Source organism: Cygnus atratus, chromosome 7, assembly GCF_013377495.2.
Source record: "Cygnus atratus isolate AKBS03 ecotype Queensland, Australia chromosome 7, CAtr_DNAZoo_HiC_assembly, whole genome shotgun sequence".
NCBI lineage: Eukaryota > Metazoa > Chordata > Aves > Anseriformes > Anatidae > Cygnus > Cygnus atratus.
The window spans coordinates 13025081-13037866 of NC_066368.1; the positions used below are offsets into that span (position 1 = coordinate 13025081).

The 12786-nt window shown below is 50.8% G+C and overlaps 1 protein-coding gene across 2 annotated transcripts in view; it reads left to right on the forward strand.

Moving 5' to 3' along the window:
- The window catches only part of SH3PXD2A (SH3 and PX domains 2A), a 252573-nt gene that overhangs the window by 55796 nt on the left and 183991 nt on the right, over positions 1–12786 (forward strand). The gene's annotated exons all lie outside the window — the stretch shown is intronic.

Below are 12786 nucleotides of genomic sequence, written 5' to 3' on the forward strand. Positions count from 1 at the left end.
CTGGTCCAAGGACAGTAAAAGCTCACAGAAAATCTCATCTTGTGAGACTGCCGTCATCCTGAATATCAGAAATATTGCAGTAGCTTTCTTATTGCAGGCCTGGAGGATGGACATACGACATTCCTCTAGGACAAGCTAGTTTGTATTTATTTATTACCTACACAATATCTTGTATTCTCTCTTTGTTGTTGTTGTTGTCTGCACATCTCCTGGACCTGGTGGACTCCTGCAGGTCAGCATTATGCTGAGAACCAACACCACAGCAGTATCTTTTCCTCCTGTTAGTCTTACCTCCTTTCTCCATACTCTGATGTTAGAAATGGGTTCTTGCTGCATCGATCTGGAAGCAGCACCTCAAGGGACACATTCAGACTCAGGATATAAAGCTTGAAGTTCTTTTTCCACCTGCTTTGACGTCTGAGAGATGCTTTTCAGTAGATGAGATACTATTGCAGTGACAGCCTGTCTGTCATTGAAAGCCTTGACGCTCGGATCATAATCTTCAGCTCAATTTTAACAGAAAGGCATGAGAAGCCGTCTGGCAGTTTGCCTTGTTACGTGCCTCGATATCGCTAAGAAGGGAAATTAGTTTTCCTTTTCAAGCCTCTGTTGTGTTTGCACAGTTTAATCCTGTTCGGTCCCACGTCGAGGGAAGGGGATCACCTGCCCGGGCTGCTCCTGCTGCCTGTAATGGAGAGCAGCCCCTTTGCTTGCCCCTTCACCTGCTGCTGCTTGCTTTCGAAACATGAGCATCTTCCTCCAGCTTCAAATCCTTCTCCACGCTGATGCTAATCTTCAAGGTTCAAAGCAGGGGTGAGATTTCAAAGCCTCCTTAACCACGTTAGGTCTGCGGTGTGACATTCAGGCTGTGTTGAAAGCTCGTGTGTGGAAGTACGCCGAATCGCGTCTCCGCACCTGTTAGAGCGGGGAACATTTCTTCTGAGTCTCGTTTCTGTTTTGCTTAAGCCTCTCTCAGGTTTTCCTCCATCTGTGGCCAGCGCGATGTTCTCCTGCGCCTGACCTCATGGAGAGAAGTGCAGCAGCCCCAGATGAAGGGCTAGAAACAATCGTCTGCACCTGGCTTAGCAAAATAGGTTATTTGTGTGTACGCGTGTGTGTCTGGTAGCGTAATTTATTTGCGCAGTTACTCGAGCCAAGGTTTCCCCCCAAAGGAAGCCCTAATTAAGCGAGATAACTTTGCATCTGGATTGCTGGCAACGAGCAGCTCACCGGCTCTGCGTGCAGGGCTGCCCACAGGTGTGTAGCTGCTGCCCTCCCATGCTCTTTTCCATCCGTGCTTGATAATGAAGGGAGATGAAGGGAGATCAGCAGTATCAGGGTTCAGTGAGGCTGACGTCTTGCTTTACCGTGGCAAACTGTGAGTCTTACCCTCAGCAGGATCCACACGTGGAACTTTGAAAATTAAGTTTCTTGCGTCCTGGTAGAAAGCAGTTGATGTGACATTCCTCCTTCCACCTCCTCCTCACTTCTCACTTCTTTCTGGGGATCTGTTTTGTTCTTAAACAGAAGTTTTACGGCTGGGTTCTGCAGATGGCTGCAAATTCCCTAGACAGGCTGTACCCTGCTCCCTTACCACTCTGATGCTGAGGTGCTAAAGGCTGATCTAAAATACACTGGAGATAAGAAGAAACTTTGCAAAAGTTTTCCTAAGCCTCAAACCAGGCCTTTAGATTTCAAATAAATAGCCCTACAGATCCCACTGGAGTCAGGGGGGCTCAGAAAAACAGCAGCCAGTTCTAAAAACCACCCTGCCCTCAGACAGCTCGGTGGCTGCTGGCGAGGGAACTGGAGGGCATGGGCATGGCCCTGAGTGTTGAACCTCCTTGATGCAAGTTACCCTGTTCCTGGATGCTTTCTTTAATGAAGCATCATCAAGAAATTTTGGCAGGGGGTCCGTGAAATGCTAATTCCCTGCCCCAGCCGGGTATTTATGTGTGGTACCTGCAGCTTGTCGGTCAGACTTGGGCCTTCCAACACATCTGCAGGGATATTCCCGCGGTCTGGCCATCCTTCTCATGTCTCTTTATCGTGGCTTTGTGTGCTGGGGAGGAGGACAGAACAGAGACATGGGGAAACCCCTGGGGATGATGAGAAATAGCCCCAGATGCCCGCACGGCGCCCAGCGGGGTCAGTGCAAGACGACTGCCGCGCCTGGCAGGCAGGGCTGCTGGCTGCATGGCGCACGTTCACCCGGCTGCCCGCGACACGCGCGGTGCCGGTGGGCAGCCCCCGTGCTTCCGCGGCCACCCTCGGCTGAAAGCTCAGGAAGCCGCTGCCCTGGTTGGGACGGGAGAGGCAGCTCTCCTGCGGGCAGAGCAGCTCCGGCTCTGAAGGCAGCCTTGTTCTCCGCGGGGCAGGGAGCAGCGTGCCGCCACCTCCCAGCCTGAGCCCTCCGGCCACAGCCCAGCCCGCGGCTCTCGCAGACCCCGCCGGGCTGGAAGCGTCCCGCTGCGAGGACGGGGCTGGAAGGAGTCCCTCTCCTCCCGGATGCGGCCGTCAGCCTCCGTGTGCTCGGCATCCCTCACGACTTGCGGCAGTTTTGTCATCTGCAGCTTTGGAAAAGTCACAGCCCCAAGAGCGTTTCCTGACAGCGTGCCTGCGCCGCTTAAAAGCTACTGTGATTAAAACAGACCAAACCAAACAAAAAAAGCAGCCTTGTCAAAGACCTCCACCGCTGCTTTTAATACTCTGCCAAAGGTTACATCTGATTAGTTGGTATAATATACAGAGTATCAGCTGGTCCCCGAGCAGCGTGTCTCGGGATGAAGGATTATCTGAATGAAAGGCCCTGCAGGAACAAAAGCAGCGCGGTGTAACGCGGGGACCCTGTGAGCAGCCGCCGTGCCCACCCTGCTCCACGCCGCACACACGCAGCCCTGATGGCCGTCGTCCAAACCCCTCTACTTTCCCAGGGTTTGCTTTCATTCTCAATTAAATTAACGAAGCTCCTAAGGCGGACTTGTACGTACAAAAATAAGGTTTCAGTCTCAGGCTCCCTTCTCAGGGGGCTGGGTTGGGTTTGTCCTGCGGGACGTGGTGTCCCTCCTTCCAGTGCAGCCTTGGGCACAGTCTGGCCCATCCACGAGGTCCTTTGGCACAGCAGGGTGGCTGCGTGGGTCCCCTGGGGTCCTCTTTCTGGGCACGGACTGTTAGGATTCAGATGTCACCCAAATCCCTCCTTTTTTAAGGGGCACCGATACCCACACAGTGCTTTAGGGCAGCCGCTGGAAGGAGCTGACGTGGGTTTCGGTGCCCAGCTAAGGCATCCACGCTGTGTACTTGTGCTGGCGTTGCTTTGAAAGTGGTTTTGCTGAATGTTGCACATGGATTTCACCAGTACTGGTAAATCTGTAGATAGAAACACACCTGTGAGGTGCCCCTGTGCCCCTGTTCTTATGTTCTGGGGCACAACTCCTCCCTCCCTCCATTGCAAGCCCAGGGGAGGAACCATGGCTTGGAGTCTGTCCTTCCTGGGCACCGGGCAGCTTTGCTGCCCATAGGTGCAGGATGAGGACCCTCAGCAGGTCCCCGCACATGGGACCGGGCGGGATCTGAGCCGCAGGGCACGCGCTGGGTCTGGGAACAGAGAGGCTTGCAGCTGGCTCTGAGCTGTCTGAAAACGCTCGTCCTGCTGGCTGCGTGCTTGCCTCCCTTGGGGCCCGGAGCAAGATATCTGTTACATGCAGCTCCGTCTGCCCGCTCGGCTGATGGGGTTCGTCGTCTGTGCTCCTTTCTAAATTACCCCAGGGACGGGAGACGCATGTGCTTGGAACCAGATCCACAGGCAAAACATCTCGACGGTTGGAGGTAGGGAGAGAGGGAGAAAGAAGACAAAGGAGTCTCCTCGCAGCACATAGTTAAAACCTGTGGTTGTGTTTTGTTTGGCACGGTTTCTTCATTGTGCAGAGCCGAGCGGCCGCTCTCCCCGTCTCCCCAGAGCTACAACCAGCGTCCTACGGAGATGACTAGATACGATTGCAGATGGAGCTGCTGAAGTAAAATGTGCCATTGTGTTCGGAGCTATTGTTTCTGCTTTCAATATTAAAGTTGCTTGTGGTTTCCAGGGGACAATATATCAAGCAGAGCTAACAGGCTGTAGAGAAGATGTAGATTACGAAAACACGGGGATTAAATTTCATACGTTTGGAGCTAAAGCCTCATCTCTCTCGTAGTAGTGGAAGCAGGGGAGTAGCCTTGCAGGTCACGAAACTCTACCAAGTTAACTAAGAGTGTCTGTTTAAGCAGGTTTAGTCGAAGCGGTGCTCATTGCTGTGTGAGCAGCAGAAGTCTTGCTGAGGATGGACTCTGGGTGCGAGGTGAGCTGCCCTCCGGCGTCTAAATGGCGTCTGAGAGCACTCCCACACCAGGCTTTGCACTGCTTCACGTAGATGGGGTCTGTCTGTCGGAGTAGCCCTGGCTTAAAATGCCGATGCCATCAGCTGTTACATCTTTATAAGGGAGGAACAAGGCAGAACAGGGCACTGCTGTGCGGGATAGACGTGATTCTCCAGCCCTTGACACCTCAGCTGCCCTGGAGGATGGGCTGGACGCAGGGGAAGTCACGCTGGCACACGAGCAGACCCTTGAATGATAAATCAGTTCCCTGCCCATGAGACGTTGTCCTTAGCCTGTGACACTGGGGAGCAGGTCAGGAGGCTTGTAGGAATGATTTGACAGAAGGACAGTGCTGGACAAAACAGGCTGGGGCAAAACCAAACCAGCCTGCAGATAGTGCTGACCTTAATACTTGGTGTGTAATTAGTGCTAACAGCAAGTGTTTAATTAAGAGCAGCGCTCTGCTAATGGCTCTGTGCTGCATTTCGCATAGAGCCTGCAGCACCTTGCTTTCAGCTGCAAGGCAGCGTTATCCAAGGGCAGGAAGCTTTGGGACCCTGCAGCCTCCCATTGACCCGTCCGGCCTTTGTGCCGGACCCGCCGCTGGGCTGAGCTGCTCCTGCCGGGACAAAGATCTCTTGGTAGGATTTAGGAACTGGCCGTCTTTGTGCTGTGGGGCTTTTGCCGTGGCTCAGTAAGGTTAATGCACTAATAAACCCCCAAAGGTCCGTGGTGCTGCGCTGTGTGTCAGCGGTTGGCTTGGAAGGGCTGAAATTGAGAGGAGGACAGAAGGTAAATGTTTATGGAGTTCTCAGGCAATGGAGGAAGCAGTGATTAACAGGGGTGACCTTGGTGCTCTGCTCCCTCTGCTTTCAGCGAAGCTCCTGCACTTGCCACCGTACTTAAAAATGGGACTTGTGCTCTGGTGGTGCTGTCAGACGCATTTCTGTTGCTCCACTGTTAAGACAGCTCCTCTCTCCAGCCCAGACTGTCACTGTGCCCTGCAGCGAGCCTCTTAGGACATGCCCGGACTGTGCAGTCTGAATAGCTCGGCCGTCTCTTGATGCTCTAGCTCCAGAAAAAAGGGAAAAAAGGGAAAGTGTTTGCATCCCCTCCTAAAATGATGAGCCTGCCTCTGAAGCTCAGCTAACTGACCCAGCGGGGCATAGCATCAGCACGTCTCCGACATCTCTGCGTGACCTCGCCGTGCCATATAACCGCAGCATTCATCTCTTCTCTCTCTTTCCGCAGGCACTATGGTGGGGCCTCGCTTCCCAGGGATGTTGCTGGGGCAAAAGCACTGCAGATAGCAGAGCAACAAGGGACGTAAAACCACCACGGATGGATGGAAAAGCATGAAGTAGCCTTTGTCCCAGCATCTTCCAGTGCGGTTAAGTCAGATGAGGCCAGCCTAATTTAGCTCTGGGGAAACAAAATGCTTCTGGCAGGACACATCAATAGCTGCTCTGTGAAGGGACAGGGTAGGCTTTCTGAAAAGCTCCTCAGAGATGCACCGAGTGGCTCTGTCATCCCAAACCAGCACCTCTGAATGTTTTGCTAGTCTGTGTTAGCCACAAACGCCGGGCTCATTTTGCGGAGCCCTTAGAGAAAGCTGCGTTTCTCTAAGAAAAACACCAACTGTCAGCTGGGAAGCAGCATTCCCTCTTTTGATGGATTATGTTGGGGAAACACCCCCACTCCCTGCTTCCCCCCCTTCTCCTCTCCTGGCTGTTTGAGTTGGATACTGAAGGGCTTGTAAGATTTCCAAGGTTTCTGGTGGAAATTTTCAGACCTGAGAGAGGCGTTTTCCCTTTGGGGATTACACCATGCTTTAAATGTCTGCTCTCTTTATTTTATATGTGTTTTCCTGCTTTTGTTTGACTTTCTCACGGATTGCACTATATTTAATTCAGAACATATCCTATAATGCTGTAATTGTCAGGCACGTTAGCCGGTTATCCGGACAGTTTTTGCTTTAATTCTTTCTTTTTTTTTGCTTTCAAAATAAAAGGGAAGCCAGTTACTGCTGCTTCCTAGTAATTGAATGAATGCACTTCTCTTGCATGCTGTGGCACCGTGTAACACCAGGGGAGAGCCAGTGTCACTGGCTGCCTGATGGAATTATTCCTGCTGCACTGGGGAACTGGTTACTGCGTTAGGAAGCGATGGAGTTTCACCTCCTTCTGCCCAAGATATCGGTTATCCACGTGAGTGGCGAACAGCTGGGCTCAGTCTGTTTCATGCCCTCACCCAGAGATCTCCAAGTCCTCTGCGAACTTTGGCCAACTGATGCTGTGCTCAGGAGCAGCTCTGTTTCAGCTCTGTCACTTTCTGAAGGGGTGGGAGCTAGCCAGACCTCCTGCGGGTTTGTGTCTGGGGGAGCAAACTGGTTTCTTGTTCCTCGGAGAGAGTAAGGCAGAGGAGGAATAAACACAAGCTCGGTGTGACCCGCATCCAGGAGAAATCCTCCGACGGCTGTGTCCTACGGAGGGATCTGCCCCAAAGATGGTGGCTTTGGTCCCTGTCACACACGTGCTCCTGTCCCTGATCTCAGCAGACGTGCCCTGAGCTGGGGTAGGGTAGGTCTTCCCACTTGTGTCATGGATGCTCCACCGATGAGCTCTAGCAGAAGAGCTGCCCTGAAATCAAAATGTTGAGGAGGCGATCTTCTCTGACCAGGCTGATACAAGGTGAACCTGGGGTGACTGGCTCTCGTGTCATCAACACTCAGGCTTGTTTTCACCTGCTGACAGAGGCAGAAATCCCCTGAAATGTTGCTGTGGTACTGAGCAGGATGAGAGCCATTTGCTGGAACTGGGGGCTAGCCGTCTTCCTTAAGTGAAAGACCACCCTGGATGCTCTGGTTAACCAGGGTTTGCAATATGCTACAGATGGACAAGCCCACAAGTGGGAGGATAAGGATTCCTGAAAGCCACTGATAGTACTTCTTCCATTTGCTTCTGTCCTGCTGATTTTGAAGTGCAATTCCTTTAAATTTGGCCTCTGACTCCTGCTCTGCTGAATAAGGCTCAGAGCATTTGGTGGCTCTTGATTAGATCTCACGTCACCTTCCTGAGATCTCTCCCATTTTGCAGCTGCAAAAGCAGAGGCGGAGCCACGGAGAGGTTTATCCATGGGAAGCTCTGGCAGATGGCAGGATTCAACCTGATTCTGGCTTCGCCCTTCCCTGCAAGTCACACCATGTGTAACTCAGAACGTAGCTGATGATGCTGTAACCGTTGGTCATGTCAGCAAGCAACACAGCTGGTTTTCATCTTCAGAAGGAAAGGAAATTGCTGCTGCTTCTCCGGGTTTAATTAATAACATTTTCTATTCTGATATCTTACCTCCCCTTCTCATCTAAGCTTTCATTAGCCACACTAGGTTCTTTCAAGCTTTTTTGAGTGGCGGATGCTCTAAACCCCTCCTGGTGAGGGTGTGAGTTTCATTATCTCCTATTGTAGATCCCTGGCAGCAGCACTGCTTTTTTATCAGTTTCTTTTGCAGCCTTCTTGCAGAAGGGTGCACACAACACCACGCTTGTACTGATGCCTTCTCTCCTCTGCCCCACGAGCTGGCTTTAGCTCCTCGTTGCTTCTTGGGACTCTGACTGAGCTCAGATGAGCCACACGAGAAGGGATCACCGAGAGCTCGCCCCCTGTGCCTGGTGCCTAGCTCTCCTCGCGTACTTTACCTTTCATCCTCATGTACTTTACTTTTCACGTCCAGCAGTGGCTAGGCTCATGCTATTGTTGGCTTGCCTCTTTTTTAATGAAAAGCACATTTTCTGATGAGCACTTGGGAAGAGAGAAGCTGATCTGCCTCTTTGCATTCAGTCTAGGAAGAGTTGTAGCCTTGGGACCACTCGGGTGACGGAGTGTAAGGTGGCAAACTTGCTGGAGTTTCTGGGGGCACCTTGCCAGAAATATGCTGTTCTCAGTCTCATGGTCATGATTTGCTTTTCTTCAACTGGCTATTTTGCTGGGACAAGAGTAAATCGGACACTGCAGAGAGTGTGTCTCTCTGCAAAAGGTCGGAGTCCTGCATCCGTTTGCAGCTCTGGATGTCGTTTCGCTTGCCGAAGTAATGGGTTTGGATGAAAGTCATTCTCAGGGTTTCTGTTTGTTAAAATAAGTCTCCTGTGATTGCAGCACTGACCTCCTGGGGGACTTTGATTTTATCTGTGCACAAGGCAAACCTACATCCACTTGAAAGGAACCAGCGAGATACGCGCTCTGATAAGAGGTTCCGTGGGTGTCCTAATTTGCTCATTTTAAGAGGTGTGGAGAACTTCACTCTTGTAACTGGGGGAGAGTTAAAACTGCAGGGAAGGAAGGGCAGGAATTAACAGCCCAGCAGGAAACTCCAGCTTCAGTCCATAGAGTAAGGCCTAAACGGTGATCAGGTACCGTCTGTGGGTTAGTTTCAGAGAGTTAGATTTGGTCACACGCTTCCAAAACCTCGAGACCAAATCAGGAACGAGTTTCCACTGCCAAATGCTGCAGGATCAGGCCATTAAGCAGTTTATGTTCGTCTTCCCCTCACTGGGTGGCTTGCAGCAGAGTAAAAGTCTAATCTCTTGCAAAAGACCAGTCACCCCTTCGTCTCAGGTGCTTTTAGTCCTTACGTGTAAAAGAGAAGGAAATGTTGTTTTGTGAAAGTTTAACCATGGTAAATAAAAGGCAGTAAGTAAATAATTACCAGGAAACTGCCTGGCTTCTCTTCTTCAGATGAGAGTCATCTCAAAGGATGCTTGTTTTTCTTTGTTTGATTTTTAATCAGGTGGTACCATCCCAAGGCACGGGGAGCTGAATCTAATTTTCACAGCAGAACTGATGTGATGTGATCACAGATGCCATCAGCAGGTGACTGCTGAGCCAAATCCGACCCTTATTTGCAGGAGCATCTCTCTCTTCGCTGCATATTCACCTTCTTAGGTAGAGGTGGTCTGAAGCAGAAGAGATGAAAAGGAAATAACAGCCTAGCTGGCGGCCTCTCCCTCGTTTCCCATGCAACTTAAATGTGCGAGGCAGCTTCCAGAGCTCCCTACGTTTATACCGAAAGTGTAGAGACTGTGCTATTTGTCTTTCATTTTCGTGGCCTTTAAGGATGAATTTGGATGATGGTTGCAAGTTTATCTTTTGAATTGTAAAAGCGAGAGTGGTTTTTGGTTGTTTTTTAACGGTGGATACTGATTCTCAAACCACTGCCCGCCTCCAGGAGCTGGGACTTCAAAAAAGAGGCCAGTTATTATGAGAGGTGATACCACTGAAATCCTTTTCCTCTTCCATCCTTGCCAGTCCTGTGATCTACGGTTATGTGCAGGTAGTAAGGAGCGGAGTAGGACAGTGCTCTGCGACTGCGCTCATCTTAACGAGCAGCACCTCACACAAGTAATTCCCTTGATTTTTATTTTGATTAATTACATTATCATTTACTGACTACTGTGAGTAAGGAAGTCCTAATGTGGACCACAAGGTTTGTAGCAGGTCTTCTAAAGGAGCTTAGTGCAGAAGCGAGAACAAAGCTGCTCAGAGCCCAGGGCAGGACTCTGTGGAGGACTTACGTAGGAAAGCTGTTGGCGAACCCGGAGTAGTCTGGGGAGACAAAGCCTGGGGAGGTGGTTTTGGTGGCGAATTACTTGTGGACGCACATCTGTTGTGCCAGAAGCAGGAATGGGGTGTGTTTGTTCAGCCTGCCTCCAGACGTGCTGCCTGTCTGGGTCGGAAGCCCGTTTCCCGGTTTCCATATACCCTCCCTGTTCCCAAACGGATCCCCCACCCCATGCCACGGTGACACGCTGACGGATTTCTTTCTGCTCATCCCACTGGTCATGCCATCGGAGCCCGTGGTGGGATTTATGTGTGAGTGTTTATAAGCAGAAAAATTGAGCGTGAGCTCCTGCAGGTTTGCTGAAAATGCATTGCCCACTTGGTTTTCTTGTCTGCCCGAACTCCATCCTTTGGGAAGCCTCCACATCCAGACTGCCCTTATTTCCTTTCCCCCGGGATGGTTTTACTCTAGGCAACAGGAGGTGACTTCTTCATGCAGTGAAGCTTGTCCCTAACTTGAATGTTGTGTCTCAAACAATCTGTGGAGACTGCCATGTCTGAACAGAATAGCCAGGGGCAATAAGTGAAGGATATTTTTTACCAGTTATATGTATATTTGCAAGAAACATAATGATTTCCTTTCACGGAAAACCATTTGTCACACACTAAAGAGTTTTCAACTTTTGGATGTTCTGCAGACATCTAAGCGAACCAAAAATCTCTTTATTGGTCTTCTGCTGTTAATTATCCACAGGGGAAAGTGCCGCGACTACCAGGAGGAGCTTCTGTGGTGCAGCCCGTAGCTCCCTGCATTTTGGGCCGCTCCATTTATCTCCACTGGTAGCATCTCTTCTGACTAGAGATGGGCTTGGGCTTTGGCTTAGGGTGCCCCATCACCTCTGGCAGGTTTGGGATGTTTCATTCAGGCCTGTTGCTGTTTTTTTTTTCCCCCCCTAAGCCCGTCTCTCCTTGTCTTCTGCTTTGTGTCCTTGTCCATGGGTGTAAAGGTACAGGATCCAGCTTGTTTAGGACTTTAGATCTAATTTGCACTGGTTTTGCACAGCAGAACTCATCAGGGAAGTGCCGAGGAAGGGTCTCTGCTTCTTTTTGTTTGGCTTTGACATCCTGAAGGGTTTCCTGCACTGCAGAGCTGATGGGCACTCACTACCTTCCAGTCTGTGTTGCAGGTTTTCCGTGTCATTAATGGTCATTCACACAGACGTAGTCGTGCTGGGAGTGCTTTATCTGGCATTGATGAGAACAGCTGGGTACAGAGGCCGGGGCATTACTGCTGGCCTGCAGTTATGTCCTTGCACAGATCCTTTGTAGGATCTCTGTTGAGTTCCCTATGTCACGCCAGAGATTCAGCTGCTAGTTCCATCCTGACGCTTGTGCCCAGGTGCCCAGCACTGCCCCACTACTCTTGCTCAAATGACTGGTCCAGGGGCTCATCCACAAGCCAGCAGCGGGCATCATCTGGGGCTAGAGGCTTCTAGGGGGACTGTCCCTCTCCTCCATGGGTGCCCAACCTCGCACAGTCTCCTCGAGGAGCAGCAGCTTCACTCCTTGCCTTTAGTTTTGCGCGTTGCCCCTTGGGATATTGCCTGATATATCAAAGAAGATGAGAAATCTGCCACACTTGCAGGGGATTTCACCCTTGGGACGGGCTGTGGCCCCATAAATCGCACCAATGGCCTCCGGAGACCCTGTGCCACCCCCAGCTCTCTGCCATCCAGGCCCTCCCAGTGGAAGCGAGAGCTGGGGCAGTGTCGTCTAGGAAAGTTTAGCCAAACTCTTCCAGCTGTAGCTTGTTGTATCTATTTTGCTGATATCCACCCTTTAGATAAATAGAGCTGTTGTACACATTGCGACGCTCTTGATGTGGTTAACAAGGCTTGTATTAGCCAAGCTAATCTGACTCCAAGAATAACCATGAGAATTTGACTGTATCGGTTCCAGCCTGAATAAGTCACTGTGTAGCAAAGTGACAATCCTGGCTGAAAGTGTAGGAGCAGGGCAGTTTCAAGTGAATCAGTGGGGCTTTTCCCCCTCCCCTTTCCCTTCTTTGAACAAAACTCCTGCCCGTGGCTGTCCTCAGACACCCGGAGCTCCATCTCCAAGAAAACAAAATTTCCCATTTTCAATAAAAATTGTGTCTCTGTAGGTAGAAAAGTGAGTTAGCGAACAGTCCGCAAAGCTACGGTCTATTTATTTACCAGGCTGACTCCCTGATGGGGAAACATGTGGGATCTTTTAAGTTTTTCTCCTGCACAGATGTTCCCTCTACTCCCGAGTTTCCTCTTGATCTTTGCTTTGCCGTTCCATATGGGGAAAATGCCGGGGATGTTGTGTGCGGTGGAAGAGGAGAAGGGCTCTGTGTGCTTAAAACAAAAACAGTAAAAAAAAAAATCTGTTTTTTTTCCATGTTATAGCAAAAAAAAATATTTCTTGAAGGAAATCGATTGAGGTAGCTAAAAGGTGGTTAGCTCAAACGGCCTCGCTGTTGGACACACCGCGCTGCTTCAGTTCGGTGCTGGCTGAAGAGCCCCCCCAGTTAGATTTCGCTGCCAGCTTAGGTGTTTGTTTTGGGTGGTGTGTGGGTGGAGCTCAGGTGAGAAGACAGGGGTCTTGCGAGGCCAGGTAGCGGGAGGGCTTGGCTTCCTTCCTCAGGGGCTGCAGGGCCTGCAAGCTGTGGGCTAAAGACGTCTCTCCCGGTCTGCTGGGAATGGGTGACTGGGCTGGTGGGATCGCTGGAAGGTAGCTTTTTGAGGTTTTAAGAAAACGCTGGCTCAGGTGCTCCATAACCACGTGCTCAAGGGTGCTTGGCACCCTTCTGTTTCTCCCTGGGAAAAGAGGAATGCTCCTAATGGGCCAGGGC